We start from the raw sequence: 25,792 nt of genomic DNA on the forward strand, positions 1-25,792 counted from the left end.
TTGACCTTTCTCTGACTTTTCTCTACTGTTGCTCTGCAATTCTAGTGTAAATTCCCCTGTGCCTCTAAACTGTATGATTCTCCACTTATCTCCTTCAACCATTGGTACGAAAGTGCAAGAACTCTTTGCCTTCGCCATTGTTTTGTGAAAATCTATAATCTACATGACTGTATCTTTGCTGGCCTGTGAATAATATATAAGTGAACCTCTTTCCTTGTGTCATTCATCTTGGTTTTCTGATCTGCATGTGGTTATTAGATCAAAGCAAGTCTGGATGTGTATATCCTTAGTTTCATTCTGGTTCAGTAGTGCATATATGGGCAGGGATTGGTCTGAACACTCTATTTTGGTGCATCACCTCTTTAGATTAGACTAGGTAGATTTGGTTTCATGCTCTCCTTCTCCCTTTTCCTCTCCAAGAGTAGTTAGGTACACCCTGATAGTAAGAGGAAGCCAGCCTTCTTTGGAGACTCAACCTCACAGTTCAAGTCCCACAGCTTGGAGGTTGTTTCCATGTTTCACTAAGTTTTCCTCGTGTATAGGCCTTGGACAAGGGTGCAAACCTAAGTGACAATAGTTATCTTCCACTCATCTCCCTCGATCCTTATTTGATGATATCCACTCTTCAAGTCAATTTTGGTGAAGTAATTGGCATTGTCCAAACAATCTATTAAATCTTCAATTCTTGGGGTCGGAAATATGTACCTGATAGTTATTTTGTTGATTTCTCTTGAATCCATACACATCCTCCAATTTCCTCCCTTATTTGGCACCAAGATAGTTGGTACTATACATGGGCTTACAATTTTCCTTATTAAGACATGGTCCAACAACTCATGCACTTGCTTAGTAATCTCCTTACGTTAGCTAGGTGTCATTTTGTAAGATACTTTATTAGGTAAGGATGCTCCAAGGATGAATTCAATTTGATGGATAATAGCTCTCTTAGGTGTTAATGTGTATTCTCTATCTCCTATAATGTCCTCAAACTAATTTAGAAGTTCCCACACTTCCCTAGGTAACTTTGATCTAACCATGCTCTTTGTATCTTGGGTCTTGACAATAATAGCATACTCTCTACTTTCTCCTTCTCTTGTGGTGTTAAGAAACTCCTTCTCACCTACCATGAGTCCATTAAGTTCTAACTTTGTGTTGCTCTCCCCTTTCAACAAGGATTGAATAGTGTAAGATTCTTCCCCTTTCTTAAACTTCTAGATATTCTTCATGCCATCATAGTGTGCCTCTCTATCATAATGTCATGTCCTCCCTAAAAGGAGATGGCATGCATTTGTGGGATGTATATCAAAAATCACTCTTTCCTTATACCTTCCAATATTAAGGTCTACCCATGCTTGTTCTTTCACCTCTACACATTGACCCTTATTTAGCCATGTGACCCTATAAGGATTGTTATGAGATAGCTTCTTAAGTTTCAACTTATCTAATGCCTCTTCTAAAACTATATTATCAGTAGAACTAGAGTCAATGATGACCTTACATACCTTTTTTTAAACCTTAAATTTGACCCTAAATAGGACTCTCCTTTGACTTCGCTCCTCCTTCATAGGCTCTCTGATGAGTGTCCTCCTAAACATCAAATTTCTCTCCTTCTGAATCTAATGGGAGATTTGTTGTCTTCTTACCACAAACATATTTTTGTGCATAGGCCAACTTTATTTCCCCTAATGAGGATGTCTTCTATGGACACCTATAAGAGGGATGTCTAAGTTGGTTGCAGTTATAACATTTCATGGTGGTAAAATATGAAGGTTCCCCTACCTTGACTACTACTTTTGTCCCTGAAACTATTACTACCTCTGCCTCTTTGATTGAATCCTCCCCTTAGGCTGCTTGAACCACTAGCTTCACTTGTTTTACTATCCCCAAGGGTCTAGATTCTTGGCTTTTGCCACCACCAAAGTTCCCCTTTTGGCTACTATGTTCTTTGCCTTTACCTCTACTTCTATTACTGAAGTCTTGCTTCTTCTTTAGTTTTTCCTCAACCTTGAGTGCTAGATGATAACACTTTTGTATTATATTAGGAGTCCACAATTGAATCTCCTCTTGGATATTCTACCTTAGGCCATTGACATACCTTTCTACCTTGATGCTTTCAACTTCTTACACCTTGGATCTAAGGCATAACTTGCGGAATTCTTCAGTATAGCTTGCCACATTATTCCCTCTTCTTGAGGTTATGTCTCTTAGTGTGCATCTACACTTCAAAGTCTTCTAGAAGGTAGGTTTGTTGTATTTTTCTCACCATACTCTTCCAGTTTACGTATGGATTTTTAACCTCTTTCTCTCTTTCATCTTGTACAACTTCCACCATGTGAGATTTTCTCCTCTCATCCTTGCTTTTATTACGTTCACTTGTTGGGCTTCTGACATTCTCACTTTCAAAGTAGTTTTGCATGCCCTCCAACCATTCTAGGACATGATCTGTATCCAACTTTCCACTAAAAAGTGGCATTCCTGCCAATGCTTTATGATTCAATGCTTTTATGACTCTAAAAAATGGTTCCTCTTCTATAATAGGATTAGGTGTGGGTATCTCTTCTTCATCAGAAACTTGCTTCTCGCTTTTGCTATATTCCTCTTGTTGATTGACCTTATTGGACACTACTTCAATCTTGAGATTTTCCCTCTCAAGTGTATTATCCAAGGCTGTTGTCTTGGCCTTCAACTCCACATTCTCCTCATCCTTCTCTTGAACCTTCTTAGCCAACTCTACATTTGTCACCATGGTGGATCTTATGGATGTTTCTCCTTCACTATTAGACATGCACTGATATTCCAAAAATTGAATTTTTTCTTATACCAATTTGATAGGATTAGGCTAGGGTGATGTAGTTAATGGAAAAAGCCTTCTAGATATCCCTTCCTACACAATAAATCCCTACTTCACTTGGAACAACTTTTTGCATATCCTAACCTATCTTTCAAAGTTTGCTTCTGAACTTGATACTTCATTTTGGCCTCCTAACTGGTTAATATGTTCTTATAATCGATGGAGGCTTTATCTAGAGTTTCTTGGATTCCTTTCCATCCATTTTATACACTTCTTTCATTAGGTTTCAATAAAATCCCTTGGAATTCTTCAAAAACCCCTATTAGGACTATTAACCCTTAATTGGCCCTCCTAACTAACTAATTTGGATCTTGTGCAAAACTTTCTTCAAGAAGTTTCCAAAAGAACTTTAGATCTTGATGCCCTTTTCCAAGGCCTTTAAGAATCCTAAGGTTTCAAACTTCCAACTTCTACAAGATGCCCTAACCCTATTTTTAAGGGTTTGCTAGAGTTTAGTGGCCTTTTAAACTAGTCATCAAAAAATGGACTTTTGCTTCTTTCTTGATGAACTTAGAAATTTTTCCTTCCACATGTAGTGGGTCCACTAAATGCCTTAATAGATCATAGCACTCATTCATCTCAAAAATTTCTGCCCTCACAAGATTTACTCTCTCCTTAGCTCAATTTATAGCTGAATACCTCATGGTTTTGCATAGGGCTTCCAAGGAATTGGCTTGGCCCTTCACTATTGATTTTTTGATTATTTGCACATACACTAGAGTATTTCTACTAGCATTCCTCATGGTTTCATGAGCTTTCAACCATGGGGAATGTCAGTAGACACCTTTTTTATAGACTACCCAAGATAAGCCAACAAGCAGCTTGTTTACAAAAACATTTCTTTCTCACACAAAATGGATTGAATGAAACTACTACAAAAAAAAATAAAATTAGTAAGCACATAGTAAAAGCTAAATTGTAAACAAAACTCCATATTCCAATCATATAGCAATCAAAAAATCAATTTCTCATTCCAACTGTTATCCATTTGTTGATCTGCTACAAGATGTTGTAAAATACCAAAATTTGTAAACCATAAAAAATGATTTAGAGGGATTCATATACCTCTCTCAAACCTAACTCAACCAACTTCCTAGCATTGGTAACCTCCCAATAACCATTTTAACCAATCGTGCAATTTTGCATCAATGTGCAATTTTTGCATTCTAGCAATTTTGACTTGGTGAGACCCTACCATATGACTCAAACACATGTATGAAACACGTATAGGTCATATCTTTACCATTCCCATGTCTACCTATTCAACTTTCCTTATTTTTCCCTCTAAAGAATTTTTTTGCACTTTTCCACCTATTTGACCACAAATGCAACATACCTTAAGTATTTCTTGTTGAACCATAAAAACTCATGACTCCTTATTCCTAACTAATAGGTCTAGTCCCATCCAAGCTCTTAGACCCTTATTTTCTTCTTAAGCTTCTTGGACCTAATCTAGGTGCTCCAACATCAACTATTTCACAGGTGTGTGAAGGAAGTAAAGTATTGTGCGAATGAGTTCAGTTTTAGATGTTGCATGAGAAAGTTGAGAAGAATAGAGTCAATGTCCTAATGAAGCAGTGAAGGACGGAGAAAAGCTATATCAAATATCAGATCAGATATTGGAAGGAGAAGATTTTTAATTAGCTTTATAAGTGCAAATTGAAGGATTGGGCATTGAATCAGTTCTAACAAATTCAATCAGGGAAAATCTCTTTACAAAGTGGTTTTAGCAAACCTTTATAAATCTTCTAATAGAGTCTGTAAGTGTAAAATTCTTTAATCAAGGTAAGAACTAATAAGCCTAAATTATTTTAATAGGTAAGACCCCTCACAGGGTAGATCATCAGAAGTGATCAAAATTGTAACCCTAATAGGTTAACTTTGTTACTATAGTAGTGAAGATTTGTGGGTGTCATGCCCACCCAAGATTTAACTTTACCTTGGAGGGTTTCTAGGTTACCAAAATCTTTTGTATTATGTGTTTACATTTCATGGATGTGATACTTAGTTAGATTTATTAAAACATTTAATCTTTATGCACAAGCAACATATGAGATGGTTAATATGGTGAATGCCATAAAGTTATTTTGAAAGTTAAAAGTTTTATAGATCCTGATTCACAACACCCCCCCCCCCCCCCCCCCGCCTCTCATGCCCTCTCAGTATCTTAGTTTTCCAATGAACTTCCAACAATTGGTATCAGAGTATTGGTTCTCTTGAAAGAATTCTAACATCTTGTGAGTTTATATCTTGGAGATGGAGGCTTACAAATTGGTAAAGATTATTAGAAATCAACTTATTGACATGTAGCTCATACTGTAGCAACTTGAAGCAATAAGAGAGGAACTGAGGAAATCCCTAAGAAAGAGAAAGGATATGGCCATTCAATAGAATGACACAATTTATGAATAAGTTGATGCACAAGGATTGCTTAACACTGGAAATTCCAATGAAAGTGATGCATCTGTTGCAAATCTACTGACGGAGAAGCCAAAGGATTGAAAAGAGAACATGAAATCTAGTCAGTAAGGCCATGTGAAGTGACTGTAAAAAAGAAGAAAGTTGAAGAAGACAAAGTTGTGGCTAAGGAAAACAAAATTAAAATGGCTATCAGACTTGAGAAAAGGTCATCTAATGTGCAAAAGCATACAAATACTCAACTAGACATGATGAATCAATTGATGCTTGCAAATTAGGAATTGAATATGAAAGACATGGAGATAGCAAATCTAAGATCATAGAGTGACCTCCCAAGGAATGAGTTGAGATCTGAGAAAGAACTTGTGGAAAGAATTAACAAGCTTGGTAAAGCACTAAGATACTTTGAAAAACTGATGAGATCGCCTATGTCATCTGGAAGAACTTTTGGACTAGGACATATAAGGCAACATTCATCTACTAAAAAAGGAGAATCATCCAAGAGTGGAGAGCTAAGGAATGAAAAATCAAAAGGCAACCCTACATGTTATCATTTTGGTAAAACTTGGATATACTGTGAATATTTGCAAAAGCAAAAATGGTATGCAAAACCCTAAACCTAAGTTTATTGGTTATGATTTTTATTGCAAGAAGCAAGGACATCAAACACATGAGTGTAGATCAAGAATAAACAATACAATTACTACACCTAGATTTGAGGGATATTGTTACAATTGTCAAAAGTATGGACATAGAGCATATGAATGTAGATCATAAGAAAAACCTAATTGGAAAAAAAAAAGGTAGAATAATGCATCTAAGAAAGTCTAGTCTAATTGTCACAAGATTGGACATGTGAGAAAAAATTGCACGACTTGAGCACTAGTACCAAATAAAGTAGAAATTGAACAAACAAAAAAAGAGATGACTGAAACCTAGAAGAAAAAGGTGGAAGCTAAAAGAAATGGAACAAATGAAATTAAGATCACCTAATCCAATGGAAAAGGTGATCACACCACCTCAAACTAGTCAAGAAAGGTATGTAAGGAATTGTATACTTAATGAATTACCTTATATTAGTTCCTAACATAAAATATGCAAAAATTCATATCTACATGAGAAAGATGCATTACAACATATCTATGGAAAGATAGTGCAAAAGAATCATTTACACATTGGGTGTTGAGCATCAATAAAATTATCTATATTGATCAAGCATTGCAATATAGATCGAGTACCGCAAATGTCAAACTTATGTATAGGCTAAGTTAGATGGAATCGACCGAGCTATATAATGTAGATTGAGTTCAAAATTTTAGTAATAACTAAGACAATTGGATTCCACCTAATAGAGAACACAACATTAATGCAAACCCTAACTTGAATGAATTGTTGAGAAAATATTGATACAAGTTTGAGAATGTGTTTCAATTATTGTTTTGTCATTGATGTCAAACCTGCCACTTGTTGGTAAGACAACTACTTAGTTGATTTGAGTAGTATCATTTCTTTGATTGATAATGAGAATTTGATCAAATCAGATAGCAAGAGCACCTAGAGGAAAGGTTGAGTTATGGTATTAACAAGAAGTACAAAGATCAGTTAAGATAGTGATGATATAGTGTATTGATTATCTACTTAAGGTTGGAAAGGTTGGATACATTGATTTAGTCTAGAAGAACAAGTAAGAAGAATTGAGTCTTCCAATTTTTGATCAAGTGCACAATAGGTGCTGAGCAGACTTAGTGCAAGCTGAGCAAAAAATTAGTTGAAGCTAAGTAAAGTGAAAATTTAGTGTATGTCAAGTGAACTTATTGTAAGCCAAGTAAATTTTAGTTGATGTTAAGCACCAGTAAACTCTAGTTTTTTCCGAGTTAATTGGTTGAAGATGGGTGGAAGAATAGTATAGAAACTAAGTGACAACATATTAATGTCGAGTGCTAGTATTCATGTTAAATTGCAAAATTGACAAATTTGGGTTGACTATTTTGTTTTCTTGAATTGTGTGAAGCATGTGGAAGATAACTATGATCAGTTGGTGATACATAATTCAAGGTAAACTATTTTGAGGTGAATTCAACGGAGATTGACAGTAGTAAATTTGAACTCAATTTTCAACAAATTTTGGTCAAAATTTTGATGCAGGTTGGTTGAAATTTTGACCAAGCAGTTCGTAGTAATTTTTCTCATCAAAATTTTGACTAACCTATACATTGGTCAAATTTTTTACCAATACATTCATCAAAAATTTTAAATTTTTGCTAGCTCTGATTTGTCATTATTGGTAAAAATTTCCACCAATGTTTGGTCAAAAATTTTTTAGAATTGGTGAAAATTTTGACCAATTCTTGGTTGAAAACTATCAAGAATTGGTCAAAAAATTTCACCCATGTTTGGTCGAATTTTTTTTATAATTGGTGGAAATTTCAACCAAGTCTTGGTAGAAAACTATCAAGGATTGGTCGAAATTTCCACCAATGTTTGGTCAATTTTTTTTTATAATTGGTGGAAATTTTGACCAATTCTTGGTAGAAAACTATCAAGAATTGGTCAAAATTTCTTTTATGTTGTATCAAGCAATTGTTTCTTATCCAAGCCATTTAATTTGAAACCTTTTAAATCTCTGCAAAGACAAAGTTGGAGCAGGTGAATTTTTCTTCTCAAAGGTGTCCTTGAATTGTAAAGCTCTATCTTGTAGAGATTTAAAAGGTTGCAAATTAAATGGCTTGGATAAGAAACAATTGCTTGATACATCATGGAACAAAGAAGAACATAAACATATGGCATGGACATGTATTCTTTGGAATGAAAGCATCCAAGAATGTAAGCGAAATTAGAACTATTGAAGTGTAACATGCCTCATTATGCACTCTTGATATTGCCAAAGTTGAAAGAAATTTTTTCAACTATCAATAATGATATACTATATAATCAAAGTAACAAAGGAATTTCATATTCATGACAGTCAATTTTCAAAGTACAGTACAATCTAGTACATAAGTTGAAGAAGAAAAGTATCCTAAACTAAACACCACTATATGAAAATTATGCATTTTATCCCACAAGAACTTCAACACTAGAACAACTACTTTTGAAGTTTACTATAGAACAACTACTTTTGAAATTTACTGTGGAACAACTACTTTTGAAGTTTACTTGTGCAATCATTTTGCTTTTTTTTTAAGAATTGAATGATTGAAGAGTACTTTAGTTTCTTTAAATTGTTATGGAAATCATAGTTGCACTTGTCCAATGTATCCTTTATCTCCTCCTTAAGAAATACTCTCTATGAAATCCTTTACATCAAACATAGAAGTTGGATCCTTCTTTGTAATGATTCCCTATTTTATACAACACATTTTAAATATTATATGTCAAAATATATCTCATGGTTGCACTTGTATAATGTACGAAATGAAGAAAGCCAAGTTTGAGATCAAATTGTATTTTTTTCGAAATGATAGTTTATTCACAAAAGAGTAGATATGATAATGCACCTTTTTCAGTTATAATGGCTAAGATAAGATTTGCAGGGGTAATATCAAAAGCAAGGCTCCAAACAAAAATCCCAAATGGAGCTACTTTTTGACCTTGGCCACCAAGAGCATGAGTAGTTCTTTTGGTGACCTCTCTTCAATTATTATATACTCACCAGAAGAAATTGAGAGATCGACTGAGGTTAGAGGAGAAACTACATAAAATAGGATATGATGGTGGAAAGCTGAGAGTGGTAGATTATATGTCGCTATTTTATTTTTTGTGTCAGCTATGAAAATATAATACCAACTTAGCAAGCCTTAACATAGCAAAGAGATTTCAGGATATTAATAGTAATTCTACATACCATTTGCTACAATCCTATCTACTCCTACAATTATAGCATCTACACGACCTAACCTTTGTAATGCAACTGGTACAAAATCTGCTATAAGGATTGCAGGCATGTGATCATGGACCAATTCATATGTGGTGAGACTTGATTTGTGAAAGAAATGCAACAAATCTTCAAGTCAATATAAATCTTGATAGTGAAATCATATGCAATAAATTTGTTCAGTTATGGAATTTCAATAAAATGCAAAGTTGGATCAAAATGTTCAACACTTTTCATGTTTCATCAACTTTGAGGGATACAACAGGGAAGTTTCTTGGAAAAATGCTAATAAAAAACTTATGTTGCTTTCAAAAACCAAAAATAGTAGCACAAGCAGCACTAGCTAAAATAAAATATTGTGAAAATTTCCACCTAATCTCTTCAATAATTAGTAAGCCTATGAAATTGTCAACCATCAATACACTCTCTATGTTTAGAGAGGACCCTTGATCAAATAATAACTAGAATAGTCTCTTGACATCAAACGACAATTAGTTGGCAAGCGAAAATCACTAGATATGCTAAAGTAGATGACTTTTTAAATTGAAATAATCTATGATAACTTTTTGAGTCAAATTTTTTTATGATAATTTTTCAAGTTACATTAATTATTAGAATCTAGATATAAACTACATTGAACAATTTTCCTGAAGATTTTTGATATGAAGTGAATTCTTATAGACTAAAATATAGATTTCGGTCACAGAAATTAACAAAGAACCATCTATAGTACCTGGTTGAATGGTCTCATCTTTGTGCAAAAAGTAGTCTCTAACAGTTCCTTAGAATGAAGTGCACGAATCACACCAAGAGCAGTACCATATCTAGTAGTTGCAAGACTGGCGAAACACATCACTAAGTTATGTTAGAATCATGCAGAGTTCACAAGAAATGGACACATCAAACATATTATTGAAGTTTTGTTGGTCTAGCATAGAATAAATTTAGCCCCATGTAAACCGATTGCTTTGTTAGAATTGACATCATCTATTAGCATTCCTTCAGTAGCTTCAATATAGGCCTGTACTCAAGAAATTTTAAAATTCCATTAGAAATTTAGAAGTATATATATATATATATATATATACAAAATGATTTGACCTGAGTATACATAGATGATTAGACCTCAGCAATTCTTCATATCATTACTAACTCAAAGTGCCTTCTTCATATTCCCCACCAATTCCTCTACTAATCTATCACAACCATTAGTTTCTACATTAAAAATAAACTAGTTACTAGTTCCCTCTTTGATTAGCAAAGATGGATTTTATACCAACGAATTATATAGATTCATGTGAGGAAATCACCCCTACCAGCCATCAATGTACAAAATCAGGAAAACAAGACTAATAGATGTAGTATAGGGTACTAGATAAAAAAAAAATTGAAATAGAAGATAAAACCTAAATCATTTGATAAAACAAGAATAATTTTTAAAAATTATTTGATAACTATTCACAAATGAAAAATATAGAAGATGTCCCAGCATTAAAAAGGATATTCTCTCCATAGAAGTTTTATGTGCTAAGTGTAGATATCCATAAGGTTATGTACATGTGTGTGTCTATAAAGAGAGATAACATCAAAAGCACACTCTTCTCTTGTGTTCTCAAGAATACCTTTGTGAAAATTTAAAAAAACTCATATAAAATATCATACACATTCAGGTGGGGAAAAAATATACAATATACCCCAGTGCTAAGAGATTTTGTATAGATTAAAAGTGTGTCTATGATATTGGAACCATCTCATGGATAATTTGACATTGGCAAGGATATGGATGTATTTTGGGAAAAGTAATACTTAGACACTTCAAGATTCCACAATCCATAATGTTACAAAGAAATCACAATAATTGATGATAAGATAATAAAAATACAAAACCACACATTTTGGTCCATTAGTAGGACTCGACTTTGAGATAACCATGGTCTATTGTCTCTCTATTTAGATTTCATTCACACTCATTTGAAGTTTTTATTAGCAGTTTTCCTAAGATAGATTGTTTGGTCCTTTGAAGAATTGATTAAGAACCACTACAGATTGCTCCCTGTCTGTAGTTTTATTAGCAAAATATTTACTTTCAAATGCTCAATGATAAAAGTGAAGCAACAAAGAAAAGTCATGGTGATTGAAAGAGAACCCAAAGATAACATCTTTGACCAGCTTGAGATCCAATGATAGTGCCATAGCCTAAACCTGTTATGGTTTAGGCATCGGCTACTCTAACTAAATAAGTTGTGAAAGCTATTAGAAAAAAGTTGGGAAAGGTAATGTGAAGCTGAACAGTTAACCTAGAATTAGGAACAAAAAACCTAATTAACCATTAAAATGACTTGGTTGTCTATGAGCATATAGTAATTGTAATTCTAATTCATCTAATATCTCTAATCTTTTAAATAGAAAAAATGGCCATCATAAAGGACATGTTATTTGACTAATGTCTGGATTTATTTGACTTCGTTCAACAACATTCCCTACTCCAAAAAAATTTCTATGAGATCTAAGATGTTATTTGGAACACTTTCAACATGTCTAAACTGATGGTAAGGATGGGTTCATACCTGATTGCATAGTTTCTTCATAAATAGGGCTACTGGAAGAGCCCCAATTAGGCCTCCTTTTCGATTTGTAGGGTTATAACTCCTTCCCCTCAAAGATTCAACTCACCTACTCTAAAGAAAATTTTCTACATTAGACCCATTCTCAAGGATTTTTGAGGTCTCAAGTCCTCAAATGACCGTGCAACAGAGTTGTTAAAACTGAGAGTTTTTAAGGGTTTGGGAAGCCTCACTGTTGTTCCCACTTTTTCACCACCTTCCATAGCTTGTTAAAACTCCTCCTTCACAACATAGAATCTATTTTCACTCCCCTTGAATCCCTCAAAAGGGAAAGACATGAAATTGCTTCTTTTGCTCTTGAGAAAACTTTTACTGTCAACAAAAAAAATCGTCCCAGCCTAATAATGATTTCACACTTTTAAAAAAGAGCTTTTTATGAGGATTATCTCAACAAAAAAAACTTTCCATAACCACTCAACTAAGACTCCAAGGTACTGCAATTTAATCCCTATAAGAGCCCATATCACAATGAATTTCCTGACTACATGTTAACTTCAAATTTTAGATAACATATAGTGATCACCAACTTTCAACACTACTTTGCAAAACTTAATTAGTATCATATCATACATGTCATTTATGATCATTCCATGACAAACATATCAATATAGTCATGGAATGATTGCTTTCTAGAAAAACTCAAAAAAATTATTAAAATGCAATGCTTTTAACCCTGTCAACAACAAGTGAAAGGAAAATGCTTTTAAATTGTCTTCAAATCATGCAATGCTTCTAGGAAAGTCTACTAGTATTTCTTAATCATTAGAAGTTCATAAGAAACAAATGAAAAATCAAAATAGATCCAAGTCAACATTCAACCAATAAAATGTATCCAAGTCAACATGTCCAACTTCATCTAGCCCAACTCATTCACAAGTGGACACATTATGGCATTTAATGTTCTACTATAATCAATTTTCTTCTTGTTCATCCTTGAAATCATGTACACTTTATAATTTGTAATCATCTCATTGCATGACATTTTGATTTAATGTTTGTAGCTGGTAGTTGTAGAAAACCCTAATAAGGATTCTCTTGAATTCTCTTGGTCATTAATCTTGAATCAATTTGGTCCCTTTGTTGTAATTGAAAGCCCTATATAAAGGATTTCTCATTTTGTTTGTAGGAGAGAGGAGAAGCTAATTGTTAAATTTTTCTTTAGATACCACAAAAAGAAATATAAATTCATCGAAGCTTAGTGAATACTTTTGTTATTTTGGGTGTTAGCATGGTTTCTTACTTCTCATTATAGACTTGTTTACAAGTTGAATAATTGAATGGAATATTTTTGTTGTTGATTCATGACCAAACTTTATGTTCATACCATTTGTAATTTGTTTATTGCAAGTTGTAGTACTATATGGTTAGTCTACACTCATTTTAAAGCTCATTTTTTTACATGTCTCAAGGTGTTGATGTGTATAAGCAATCTAAAAATCATTTGTGTACCCTACCTTGGGAAATTGCATCATCTTTGTGTAGTTATTCCTATTGGCAAGGCAAAGATTGATTTGGTTTCACTAGGTCAACAATAATTTTGCATTATTAGAAGTGCATTAGATATCTAAACCTATTTCTTTTTCATTTTATTTCTAAACCCTTGTTAGGATTAGTTGAAGATCCTACATTGCAAAATCATTCATTATTTGAAAGAAAGTTGATAGATCCAATTGAAATAGTATAAGTCCCATTCTGGGTTACCAACAATATGACATTATTCATGGAGTTACATCCAATATAAAATCACTAGTTTTCTATGTAAACCTTGGGATTTTCCTAATTGATCATACATGATAAATTGTTTAGCATCTCTAAGGCTTCCTTGTTCTAGAGAAGATTGAATGCTTGGTGTTTTATTCTGCATTTCCTAAGAGTGTCACAAAACACCCATCAACAGGAACCTAAGAAATTGTTATGCCTCAAGTGAGATCTCAAGTCCTTCCTAGGCATTAGCAATGTAATATTTAAGGGCCTCTATAGTTGGTGGTTGCTGATTTTGGATAATGGTTTGCTTGCTCAGTTTAGTTGAAGAATATTTGGCTAAGTTAGAGTGTTAATGTAGAAAAATTATGTTAAATTGCAGTCAAATAACCAAATATTTAGGATTTATGTTTCAAAAAGAAAGAACATGCCAAACATGTGTTTAGTTGTAGATGAGTTAAGATTGGATAGGTGGGAGTAGTTCATTGATCTTTTGGTAGGACTCTATCATTCATTTTGTCCTTAAAAAGTAAATCACTATTCAGGATAGAAAGAGTGAATAAGATTATTCCAAAATGTGTTTTAATACATGTTTGACTTCTTGCACAATATTATTTTTTTTATGATCTCAATGGTTTTTGCTAGCTTTATCTAAAATCTGTGTAAGCTTTTAAAAGGGCAAAAAATAGCTTCATAAGTTTGTGCACACACAACACAATCATTGCACCCATCTTAGTTACTACTTTTGTGTGAATACTTGAAGCTTGTCTTCATTAGCTCCAGTCACAATCAATTTCATTGGGTTTAATCAACATCAAAATCCATCCATGAGACTACATTTTTTTGGTCATTCTTTCCAATAATATGCATGCACCCCAATGGCATCTTCCACAAAATAGATATCTGTATCCATTTTTGACATTTCATCAAACAATTGAACAGTCCCAATATATTCTAGCAAGTTCTTCAATCGCATTGTTCTTCATAAATTATTGTGGTTCTTACCCTTCTAAGTTTTTCCTATTTCATACCTATAGTGACCACAAATAGTTTCCATTTTTACTCAAATGATTCTAATGTAAAATCATGTAATTACCTTTGTTGTACATAGCTTTACTAGGTTAAGTGAGAATCATTTCCTCCTAGCTCTATGTACCAGTTTTAGTTCTATTATTTTTTATAGACATTATCGTGCTTGATTTTATAATCCCATAAATGTAGAATTCCAGTGCCACTTTGGTTTTGCTTCAAATTTGTACATAACTGCATTTTCATCTAAGAAATTATAAACCTTAAACTACAAGTGTTGTGAATATCGTACACATGCATCATTTAGAGCATATGAAAATTATATTTTTAATTTTGTTGATATAAATTCTAATAATTTATTTTGAGACAAAAAGAAAATAGAGAAATTAAATTAAATAAAAAAATTAGTGTGATTTCATAAATATTTTAGCTCTCCCAATTTCCAATTTCTATAAAGAAACATGAGACATCTTGAACCTCGAATGAAGAATAAAGATAATCTACATATATCAATTTGCATAGAAAATGAGGAAAATGGATTTTATTTCCCGAAAGGAAGACCTACGATTAACAAAAGATACACTCAATTCAACTAAAGAGTGACAGAAACAGAGAGGAAAAAATCGACCAAAAAATGCTCTCCTTATTGTCCCCAAGCAAGGAACTGATTGTAAGCCAACTCTCACATTTCCTGTTGGCCAAGCACCTTCCCATTTCCTTTAAGTATCTATGTTCACTTTCTTTTCCTTCTAGGGATGAATAGCCTTCATGAAAAAAATTTGAGTCTCATGACGAGTCCATGGAGTGAAATGGAACTTTACTAAAAGCAACCCATCAATATCTATATGCATCTAAATTTATCAAATCAACAACATATTTCAGTTTTGGAGAACTTCAAAAAAAATGCATTAGAAACTAAAGATAAAACCTGATTCCTTCTTATCCTTCCATATAAGAAGACAAATTTTGATTCATCCTTATCCTTGCACATTTGAGTTAATGCAATTTGTTATGATGAAATCATATATGTACAACTTACTTCACATAGCATCACCAATAATCTCCACAAGAAATTATCCTTGATTGAAATGATGGAACCAATTTGCATCTCTCACAACAATTTCTCTTACCATAACTTTGGAGATAAACTTGGTTACAATGTGGCAATTAGCACATACTCAAAGATTCTTGACAATTCTAATGGTTTTTTTAGGGGAAGTGTTTAACAGCCTAAATGCATTTTCTATCTTCTCACTATGGTAGCAAAGGAATGCTTCTTTTTCCTCCTCCTCCACATCATTCAGTACTTGTCTTGAATCTGGAAAATAACCTATTTCCTTCGTCTCCCAAGACAAATTTTGTAGTGTTGCATAGATCTTCTGTGTTTGTGGATGAGATTTATCTCCTACACAAAAAACATCTATCATTTTATGGACTTCAATCCAACTACATCCAAGTATCTTTTTAGTTGCTCTATCTTTTATCAATGTCCTTACTTTCTGAGCATCACTCCACCTGCCCACTTGAGAATAGATATTTGACAAAAGAACATAAGGCACAACATTTTAAGGATCAAGGTCAAGAAGCAGAGTTGATACAAATTCCCTGAGCCCTATATTTTTATGCAATTTACAAGAACCAAGAAAACATATCCACACAACCATAGAAGGTTTACTTGGCATTTTGATGATAAAGTTCAAAGCTTCCTCAAGATAGCTAGCATGGCCAAGAAGGTCAACCATGCATACATAATGATCCATAGCAGGTGTCATGTCATAAAGTTCATTCATTCTACTAAAGTATTTACAACCCTCCATGGTTGCATGCAAATAAAACACAAACTAAGCTTACATGATCAAGATATGTTCCAAAGTGTTTCATCAAGTTAAAAAGTTTAAGAGCATCCTTATAAATTCCATGCATTGCATATCCCGTCAACATTTCATTCCGTGAGATTGCATCCCATTGAGGTATTTTTTGAAATAGTTCACGTGCCTTTTATATGCATCCACATTTTACATACATGACTAACAAGGCACTTACAATTACAACATCCACTAGTACATTTGGGTCATTTTTTGACCTTTATTGGTCAAAATTTTGACCCATTTTTTGACCAAACTTTGACCAAATTTGACCAACGAATTGGTTGATAATTTTTCAATCAAAAATTTGACGAACCTATTGGATGGTCAAAATTTCAACCAATACGTTGGTTGAAATATGTTGAAGTTGTTAGGTCATTTTCTGCCATTCATTGGTTGAATTTTCGACTAATGCTTGGTAAAAATCTGCATAACATTGGTCAAAATTTTGACCAATGCATGGTAGAAAACTAGATGCCATTGGTCGAAAGCTTTTTGGTCAAAAATTTGACCATCCAGTAGGTTGGTCAAAATTTTGACCAATACTGTGGTCAAAAAATGTTGGAATTGTCAGCACATTTTTTGCCATTCATTGGTCAAACTTTCAACCAATGCTTGGTAGAAATTTGTAGGGATAGCGATATCATGGACCCACTTCCCATGTACTAGGTACGAAGATTTTTGATCATGAGATCAAGCCAAGATCAAAGGGTGGCATTGACTCGCTATGAAGAAGTGCTCGAAAGTTAAGTATAGTGAGTTAGCGAGTGTGGCCCACCACTGTTGAAGTAAAATTGTTATCTACAAGATCAAGTCTGGATCGATGATGCTTGTTGACTCGCTATAAAGAGATGTGCAAAAATTAGGTATAGCAAGTTAACAAGAAATGGACCCACCATCATGTTCTTAAAGGTTGTTTCAATTGTCTACCACACGATCAAAGTAAGATCAGTGATCATCGCTAGCTCGCTGTGGAAAGGTGCTCGAGAATTATGTATAATGAGTTAGCGAGTTGATGACACATGTCCATAGTCATCCATGGGCCCGATATGAAGCACTAGCCTTGAAGGAAAGGTATAGGTGGAGGTGTTTTATTGGCTTGACTGCCAATGTGTTAAGAAGAAAGCTGAGTCAGCTTAGTTGTCATTCCCAGATCGTAGGATTTTTCAAGGATCAACGACAAAAGTTTAAAGAAGAAGGTGCGACACCACTCTATTTTTGTATTCGGTGCACTTATGATAAGTGAAAGCTTCACGTGTGGGAGAAACAAAGTATAACACAGAGATTTTCATTAATTCTAGTCCCACTCGAACAAAGATTGCAAATTTTCTGAGCACAAGAGCCTAATTGATTGTGTCATGTTAAGCCTGGTAAAGACGTGAAACTATTCTTCTGTCGTTCAAGAGAAATTTTAGAAGTTTAGAGAAGAACAAGTTTAGCAAGTCAAGTAAGTACTCATATTATATCCTCTGTGGCATTCCAATTCTCTCAATACTATCAAAATGCCTCCTAAGAAACCATTCTTTGGGCAAATTAATTATATGGATAGGAATGTCCACGATGATTTATTAGAATTACTCCCAGAATCTACTATACAGCCTACACAAGTTAAAAAGTTAATTTCCTTAAACCCTAGGCTTAAAATTGGTGATGGCCTATATGACAAGGGGAACTTGGTTAGGGATGCAACAACTACTCAAACTGGCCTTATCTTGTTTAAAAAGTGGTTTTCAAAAAGAAAGTTGTTTGCCCCGCATGTTAATGTCTAGAATTTTGATTTGGGAAAGTTAGTAGTCCCAAGTGTTTTCATGAATTATGATTTGCTTGAAGCCATTGCTAAGAATTATGACCAAGCCATTAGGGTTGTAAGAAGAAAGGATGGTATGCCTCTAGTCTTGATTACTCCTGAAGAAATTAGAGAGGTTTTTCACCTGGAACCATTATCAGACTACCATGTGCAAATCAATCTGCTAGAATTAGAGAATGAATATAAAGCAAAGAAGGATGTAATTAGGGGAGGTGCACTAAGGGCACATATTGGTACAATAAGAACTTTTCCAATAATTACTGCAGCCTCTAGAGAGCCTTTTAAGAAGAGTCTTTTCACTTCCCGGGCTGTAGAGATATATAGGACCTTATGCCAAGTTTTTGGTGAAGATGAGCAAGAATTTATGCCCATTAGTTTCATGTACATGATGGTTCAGATTGCTTCCTTTGGTGTAGATGTTATTTTTTATTTTGCTTCCTTTTTGGCTAAAGAAATTCACATTGGTTTAGTTGGGATTATGAAGGGCAAGGTGGAAAAAACTTTTGGTCACTACTCTCTATTAATGCATATGTTTTTGTTCAAAGGAGTGACATATTTTGGTAATGAGATGGAACTAAATAGAGAGGAGAATGGGGAAATACTGCCAGTCTAGTTGTGGAGTGCAGATATGACCTGGGATGCAAGTAATTCTAGTTTTTTCAAATTTGATAGATATTTTGCTGTTAAATTGAGATGCCTCATATTGAGTGACAATCCCAAAATCCCTAGGGTACTAATGAGTCTCATTAGGCCTATGGATAACCCCCATGACTTGAAAGTTTCACATAATTGGGGAGATATCATCCCCTGCCCTATTTCTACTATTTTTAGAATCTATGATTTCAAGGGGAACCCTCATGTTTTTCCTTACCAAGTTCCTTTGAAGGTGGGAATGGCTGAAGTTTTATGGCAGTTAGGGGGAGTGGAAGAAATGTTTTTGCTGAAAAGGAAATTAGGGTCAATTTTCCCTACCTGCATAGTGGCCCATCAGTTTGTGATTACAAAAGGGGGATGGATCTTTTTGCATAAAATTTTGGAGCAGTATATGATGGCTATCTCTCATCCCCATTTTTGTGATTCTGAGGGATTTTTCAATTAGATGTTGAGGCATAGAATCAAGTTGGGACCGGTCAAGCACGATTCTTATTATCCAGAGGATATTATAAGGAATGAATTCTCATTGCAGGAGCAGGAAACTAAAGAGGACAAATGGAGAGTTTATTCCTGGGTCTTAGAATTCATTCATTGTTTTGATAATAAATATAATCCTTTGGACAATGCTATTACAGAGGCTAACAAAATAAGTAAGCTCATGAATACCTTCCCTGAAATAATGGAGGTCATGAATGAAAAGAAACATTTTTTTATCGATTCATATCCTGATAAGGCCAGAGAGATCATGAGGAGGTTGGCTTTCACTCCAAATGTGAGAACTGATAAAATAATTGTACAAAAGAGGCCCAGATATACTATAATTTAGAAAAAAAGGGTTCCTATACACAAGGGAAAACAAATAATAGGATCTACCAGTATAGCCCAAGAGGAGAGACCTGAAGAGCCTAGTCCTAAGAGGCAAAGGGTAATGACAAAAGAAAGGCCTCAAGATGAGGAATATTCAACCACCCAATCCCCTTTGAGGATTGGAGAAGAGCAGCTCACTGGTGAACAGGTTGAACAAATGGGATCACAGGGAGATATTTTTATTACTCAAGGAGAATTAGATGAGGGTAACCCTTTAGAACTTCCTCTCCCAAGTTTGGATCTAACAATAGCTGATTATAGAGGTAGGGAGTTGGACCCTATATTAGAGTAGGCAAGTCATCAATTTTTGATTGATGACAATTTTGTGAAATCAAGGGCTTTTCAGTAGTTTGCATGGAGGCCAAAAATGAATGTTTTCGAGGAGAAATGTAAAAAGATTGAAACAGAGCATCCAGAAATGGATGAAAATTCTATGAAAAACCAAATTAAAGAAGAAATGATGAAGGAATTGCAGAATATAATCCCTGAGGAGGGGATGAAAATGATAAAGGCATCTAACATTTTATTATTTCCCAATTGGGATATTGCAGATGCATTAATTTTCAATTTTGTTTCAAGTAGATTGGAGTTGCAAGACCCAAATAGAAGATACTTCCAAGGCACTTCATTCATTGAAGATCAAGTTTCATTGGTTAGTTGGTTGTTGAGAAAGCGATCTAGAGCCACACCATCACAATCAGATGAGTCTGGGTTGATGGGAAATATACTTGTAAGAAGGGTCACTGACACTTTACATGTACAGGCAGCATATTGGAATGTGGATTCTTCTAAGTTTGTGTTGGCCACTGCTTAAAAGGAGGAACAGGTTATGTCTGAGTTACAGAATAAATATGAAACACTTCTTGAGGCCTATAATAGGGAGGTAAAAAGGAGAATTGAACTTGAAAACAAGGCAATGGGGAAATCCACAAGGCCAAGAATAACATACCCCGTCCTCCAGTGGAACCTTTTAAATCCAACCCCCTTGTAGAGATACCAGACACACCTCAAAGGCTTGAATATTATACAGTTGAGGAATTTGAAGAAGAGAAGAGAAAACTATGGGCCTTACATGTAGAGTTAAATACGCAATATGAGGATAAGCTTAGAAGGGCTCTAATGTATTTAGTGGACAAAATTGAGTGGCCCTTATTCTTTGATCAGTTGGTAAAAGTAATAGATATATGGGAGGAATTGAAAACTCATGATGATACCCTGAAGCCTATTGTTAATAAATGGGGATGAAGGGAAAAGGAAATCACCCTTCTATGTTATTTAGTTATAAAGTCTTCCAATGACCATGTTGAAAAATTGTATGATATTGCTAATGACCTCTTAGATTTTGATAATAGGAGAGTTGCTCTACAACTATAAAAATTGTTTCTTATTTGAATAAGTACAAGAATCAAAAATTTGATCTATTTCCTTGTGCCTTGGATAGAAAGAAGAAATTGAAAAATAAGGAAGAGTGGAGTAAAGAATTGGATGACCTTTTCCATGCAAGGATAAATAAAGTTATTAATGAAAAGGGGTATGTCTAGTGGGTCACCACGACAAAGGAATTGGTTAAAGTCCAATTATTTTTTGATTCTTTGAAGTAAGAATTTGTTGGTTTTGAAAAGGAGGCTGGTTATATTTTTAAAAAGAAAAATGATATCCTACAGTTCAGTTGGTTGGATGATATACAATTTGACACTTGGATGGCAGATCTTTTGTTGGACAAGTAGTTAGAGGAGGACGGTTCAGATGATGATGAGAAACAAGAAGGCAAGGTGCAGGTTATTGACACCTTTGCACCAGAACTGAAAAAAGAAGAAGGGGAAAAGGTAATAATGCCTGCTCAAGGTGAAAGCAGTGAGAACCCGCAGGAGAAAACTGATTTGGAGGTATCACAAGATCATCCTTCTTTGGCCATCTTGGTAGCCATGTATTCTGAGGAGCTAGAATAATGAGAGACAAATCAGAAGTTGATGATTCACAACAGAAACTAGAACGGGCCTACCTGAAGGAATATTTGATACACCTGGCATTCTGTTGTGATTTTTTTTGTCTTTTGTATGATGCTTTGTTCCTTGGACACTTGTTAGATCACAATTTCCCTTTGCTTGTTGTAACTCATGCTATATAAATGAGTTTTCAAGGCATTGTGATGGTCTGAAACTTGTGCAATTTTTTGTTTCTTTCAAGAAGAGTACATATTTACTCGGTCTAATAGTATGCAAAGGTTTTGATTTTTCTTCCATTGTACTTTTTGATAAGCAAATTGAAATATATGGCAATCTATTCTAGGCATTCAATTGGTTTTCTATTGGTTATTGTATTAGTCATATGAAAAGGATAATGCAAAGGGGTATTTACACTATATCTGTGTCATCAATTTTTGTCTCCAATTTATGGGTTTGTTTACTTTGAAGTCATTTAAATAAGGTTTATTTGGCTGAATGCAGTCTAGATGGGTTGTATGCTAGTTTTATTGTTGCTTTTAATTCAAGAAATTATATAAATGCTTCAGTAAATCAGTAGGGTTTATGAGTTCATAAAAGGGATATTTCATAAGAATGGAGATGGGTGATTGCAGTTGATTAATTCTTATAGAAGTTATTTGAATTAGATCTCCGGCCAATAGTCAATTTCTTGCCCAGTGGATAAGGCACTGGTCCTATAAATCAGAAGTAAACAAGGATGAATTCTACTGCTGCATATCAAATCATCTTACAAACTCAAAATTATTTTCAATCTTGTTCAAGAATTATAAATGCTGGTCTCAACTCATTTATATCTAATTCCTGAGTCTTAGGTAGCTTCTATTTCTAGGAATATTTGTAAATTTTAGGAGAATTATGACCAGATCTGCTAATAAGGGATGTGTATAAGTTTGAGAGCATTGAAGAATTGAAGTGAGCCATGTATGTATGTGAGGGTAATAGATGAGAATGAGAATGAAACTAAGATAATTTCATTTTTGAATTCTACTGCACCGTGCACTTGTACAGATCCTTTCTTGTTCTTCTTTGTGCCCACCACTTAGCCCATATTATTGAGTGTCTTATACAAGAAATTCTTATAGCAAGCAATTTACACAAGATTCTTGGAGTTATTCCACTATAAGATATGATGAAATCATGAACTAATTGCCTATTATTTAAGAAAATGAGAAACACTATAAAACACTTTGTAGTGCTGCAATAGTAGCCAAATCACCAAAGTAGGCATGCTTTTTGGATCATATTCTCTCTCAGACACATATGTAACATGCACTTTGGTTGCAGGTGATTTCTAGGAGCTTGGGGTTCACTATCAATTCCAACACCTTCGACTAAAATTTTTGAACAAGTCAAAAGTTGTTCCACTATAATGATTACTAATAAACTTTATCATTGTTCAATTCAAAATTTTATCATTAGCAAAAATGGTAGATAATTTTTTTCATGGTCTCAAGGAAAACAAAGACTGCTTAACAATAGCAAGAAACAACACAGATGACTTAGAAATAGTCTATCACAATGAAAGACATATTTTGCCCATCATAACACTAGCAGTGCTCTACTGTCTCATTTTTGGTAACAGAGACACCCCCCAAACATGAAGGATTCACCCCCCAAACATCTTCAAACATGAAATGATCCACTGTCTATTAGACTGGTGTCTAATCCAAGCTAAACCTCCATTAGCAATTACCATCCAACATTGCACTTGCACCAAGTTTTCCCACTCTCCTACATTTGGTTAATATAGTACAAATAAATTATCACAACCTCATTTTCTCCCACCAATAATAGTGATTACAGGTGGTAGGAGAGAATCTACATTGGAAACTTTAGAATAAGTACAGTTGGTTGTGCCTAACCAGTCACTAGTTTGAATGCACCAGTCTATTATTCCTTACTCAACCTGTAATGAAAATTAAAAGAATGATTAGACAAGATAAAAAATAATAATAAAATGTTCTCACATTAAATATTAGTCAAAATGCATTTGATAAATCATAGGAACTCACTGTTCCATGGGACAGAGACTGAATTGCAGAGAACAAGATTATTTTATTGATTATAATTTTTTCACAATGCCTTGTCTCACCACCCCAACTCTACTTCTCCCTCAAACACTCAACAAATCCCTTCCACATAACCAAACAAAAGTAAACAACCACTGATGTCTAACTATCTAATTGTTACTAGTTAGTTATAAACTAAAATCTGTTCTCTAAGTTGACACAAAGTGTCAACTTTGACAACTTACAATCATATATGCCTTTAATATATTTCACTAACCTTTTCAAAGGTTTTATAACTTCACTAACCCTTCCAAAGACACCTAAAACCCTTAGAAGCTTTTCTTTGCATTTTTTCTACATTTGATACTTTTCTTATAGGTGGACATGTCTATCACAAACATCCAACATGTCTGTCCTTAGACTTCATGGCAAAAACCGTACAAACAACACAAAAAAAATAAGGACATGAACCATCCAAACATCTCTAATAGCTTGTGTATATCCCAAAGATGCATAAGTGCATGACTTGTGAAAACCAAAAAGATAAGAGTAACTTGTATAACAAGCAAATAACCAAAATGATTTTATGTCTATGTTATGTTTGACAATGACAATGATATTTGGATTCAAGTATGAGGAAATTTGTATCGATCAATTCATTAAATATCATTTGAATACAAAGAATATTTTAAGAGATTCAAGAGCATAATTATAAGCCAAATTTGTGGAAGACCTAAATCAGACCTAAGTGAACAGACATGTGAAGGCTTACTTTGAATATGATGAGCAGATCTAAGGAAAAAATTTTATGAAGGTATATTCCAAGTTTAGAGCATTTATTGAAAAACACTATTTCAAATCTTGGTGGATTATTCATAAGTACAAGGCAAATTTGTTGAAGACCTCGAAGGAGATCTAAGGAAAATCTACCTACATTATAATAACTTTGCATTTTAAAGGTCAGTTCCTTCTGCATTGTAGGATTTGAGGTTGGTGTCTCTTGCTAATTGAGTCTACACATTGTTTGAAGTTATATACATACATACATATGTGTGTGTGTGTGTACAAACACACACAATTCACCTACAAGGATTTCCATGCTAAATAGTATATGCATCTTGTCTTCTTTTGTTAGACATCAACTATGTCAATGCTTTCTACATTGCTTTCAGTTGACTAAATATATATAATAAAATCTGCAGGTTTCTATGCCAAACTAACTCCAATGTGGACAAATATCTGATAATTGGGATTTAAACTAAGCAAGAACTATATATTCAAGGAACCAAAAGATGACTTCAATGAGACTATTACAAGCGAAAAAACTTCAGTCTCATTAAAGAGAATTGGGATGTGTGTTTGAAGACTTAACAAATTTGATCTTCACTTGGTTTCAAGAATACTATAATATTCTCTACTTAATAAGGCCAACCACGTGAAGGTGGAAAATCATCTGGCCTCACCCCCCTCCCCCTAACATCAATCTAAAGTACCCATTATCATCTAACTACATACTTCATTCATTCATTCATCCATTTATGAACTATAACATTCAATCAATACAATCACATAACATTCATTAATATGATATAAAATTCATTAATACACAATACTAATCAAAACTTGATTAACACATAACAATATTCATTAACATAAAATAAAAATCTATATTAATATGCATCATTCATACATAATTACTTAAAACAAAGTTCTTTCATTATCCAACAAGGTTTATCAAAGAAGATTTTTAAAACATTATTTCTTTTTTTTGTTTTTCTGAGCTCTCTTAAGAAAAGCGCTCATAGGGACATCCATATCTGCTTCATTCTCCTCCTCTTTTGGCACGTGTAATGTCAAATTACAATGGCTCCTTCTCTTTGGAGGAGCAGGAGGTTGCTACACTAAAGGGGGCTCTATTGCAAGAACAAGTGAATGCGATAAATTGGAATACTCTTTTTCTTTTTCTAACAACTACAAGTTTGTAATTAAGTATGAGTACAACATAAAATGCATTTTTCTTACCTGAAAATACCACATCATGTACAATAACATTTTGATCTGCCACCGTGTCAACATGTTCAACACTTGGAACATGGTCCAGTACTTCA

General features: G+C 33.9%; 1 pseudogene; it reads right to left on the bottom strand.

The window, feature by feature from the left end:
• Positions 1-15,547: 15,547 nt before the first annotated feature.
• Positions 15,548-25,792, bottom strand: part of LOC149551616 (pentatricopeptide repeat-containing protein At5g48910-like) — a 49,846-nt pseudogene continuing 39,601 nt past the window's right edge.

The sequence above is a fragment of the Cupressus sempervirens genome, chromosome 6 (genome assembly GCF_028749045.1).
Source record: "Cupressus sempervirens isolate cs-2001-9-10 chromosome 6, ASM2874904v1, whole genome shotgun sequence".
NCBI classification, from domain to species: domain Eukaryota; kingdom Viridiplantae; phylum Streptophyta; class Pinopsida; order Cupressales; family Cupressaceae; genus Cupressus; species Cupressus sempervirens.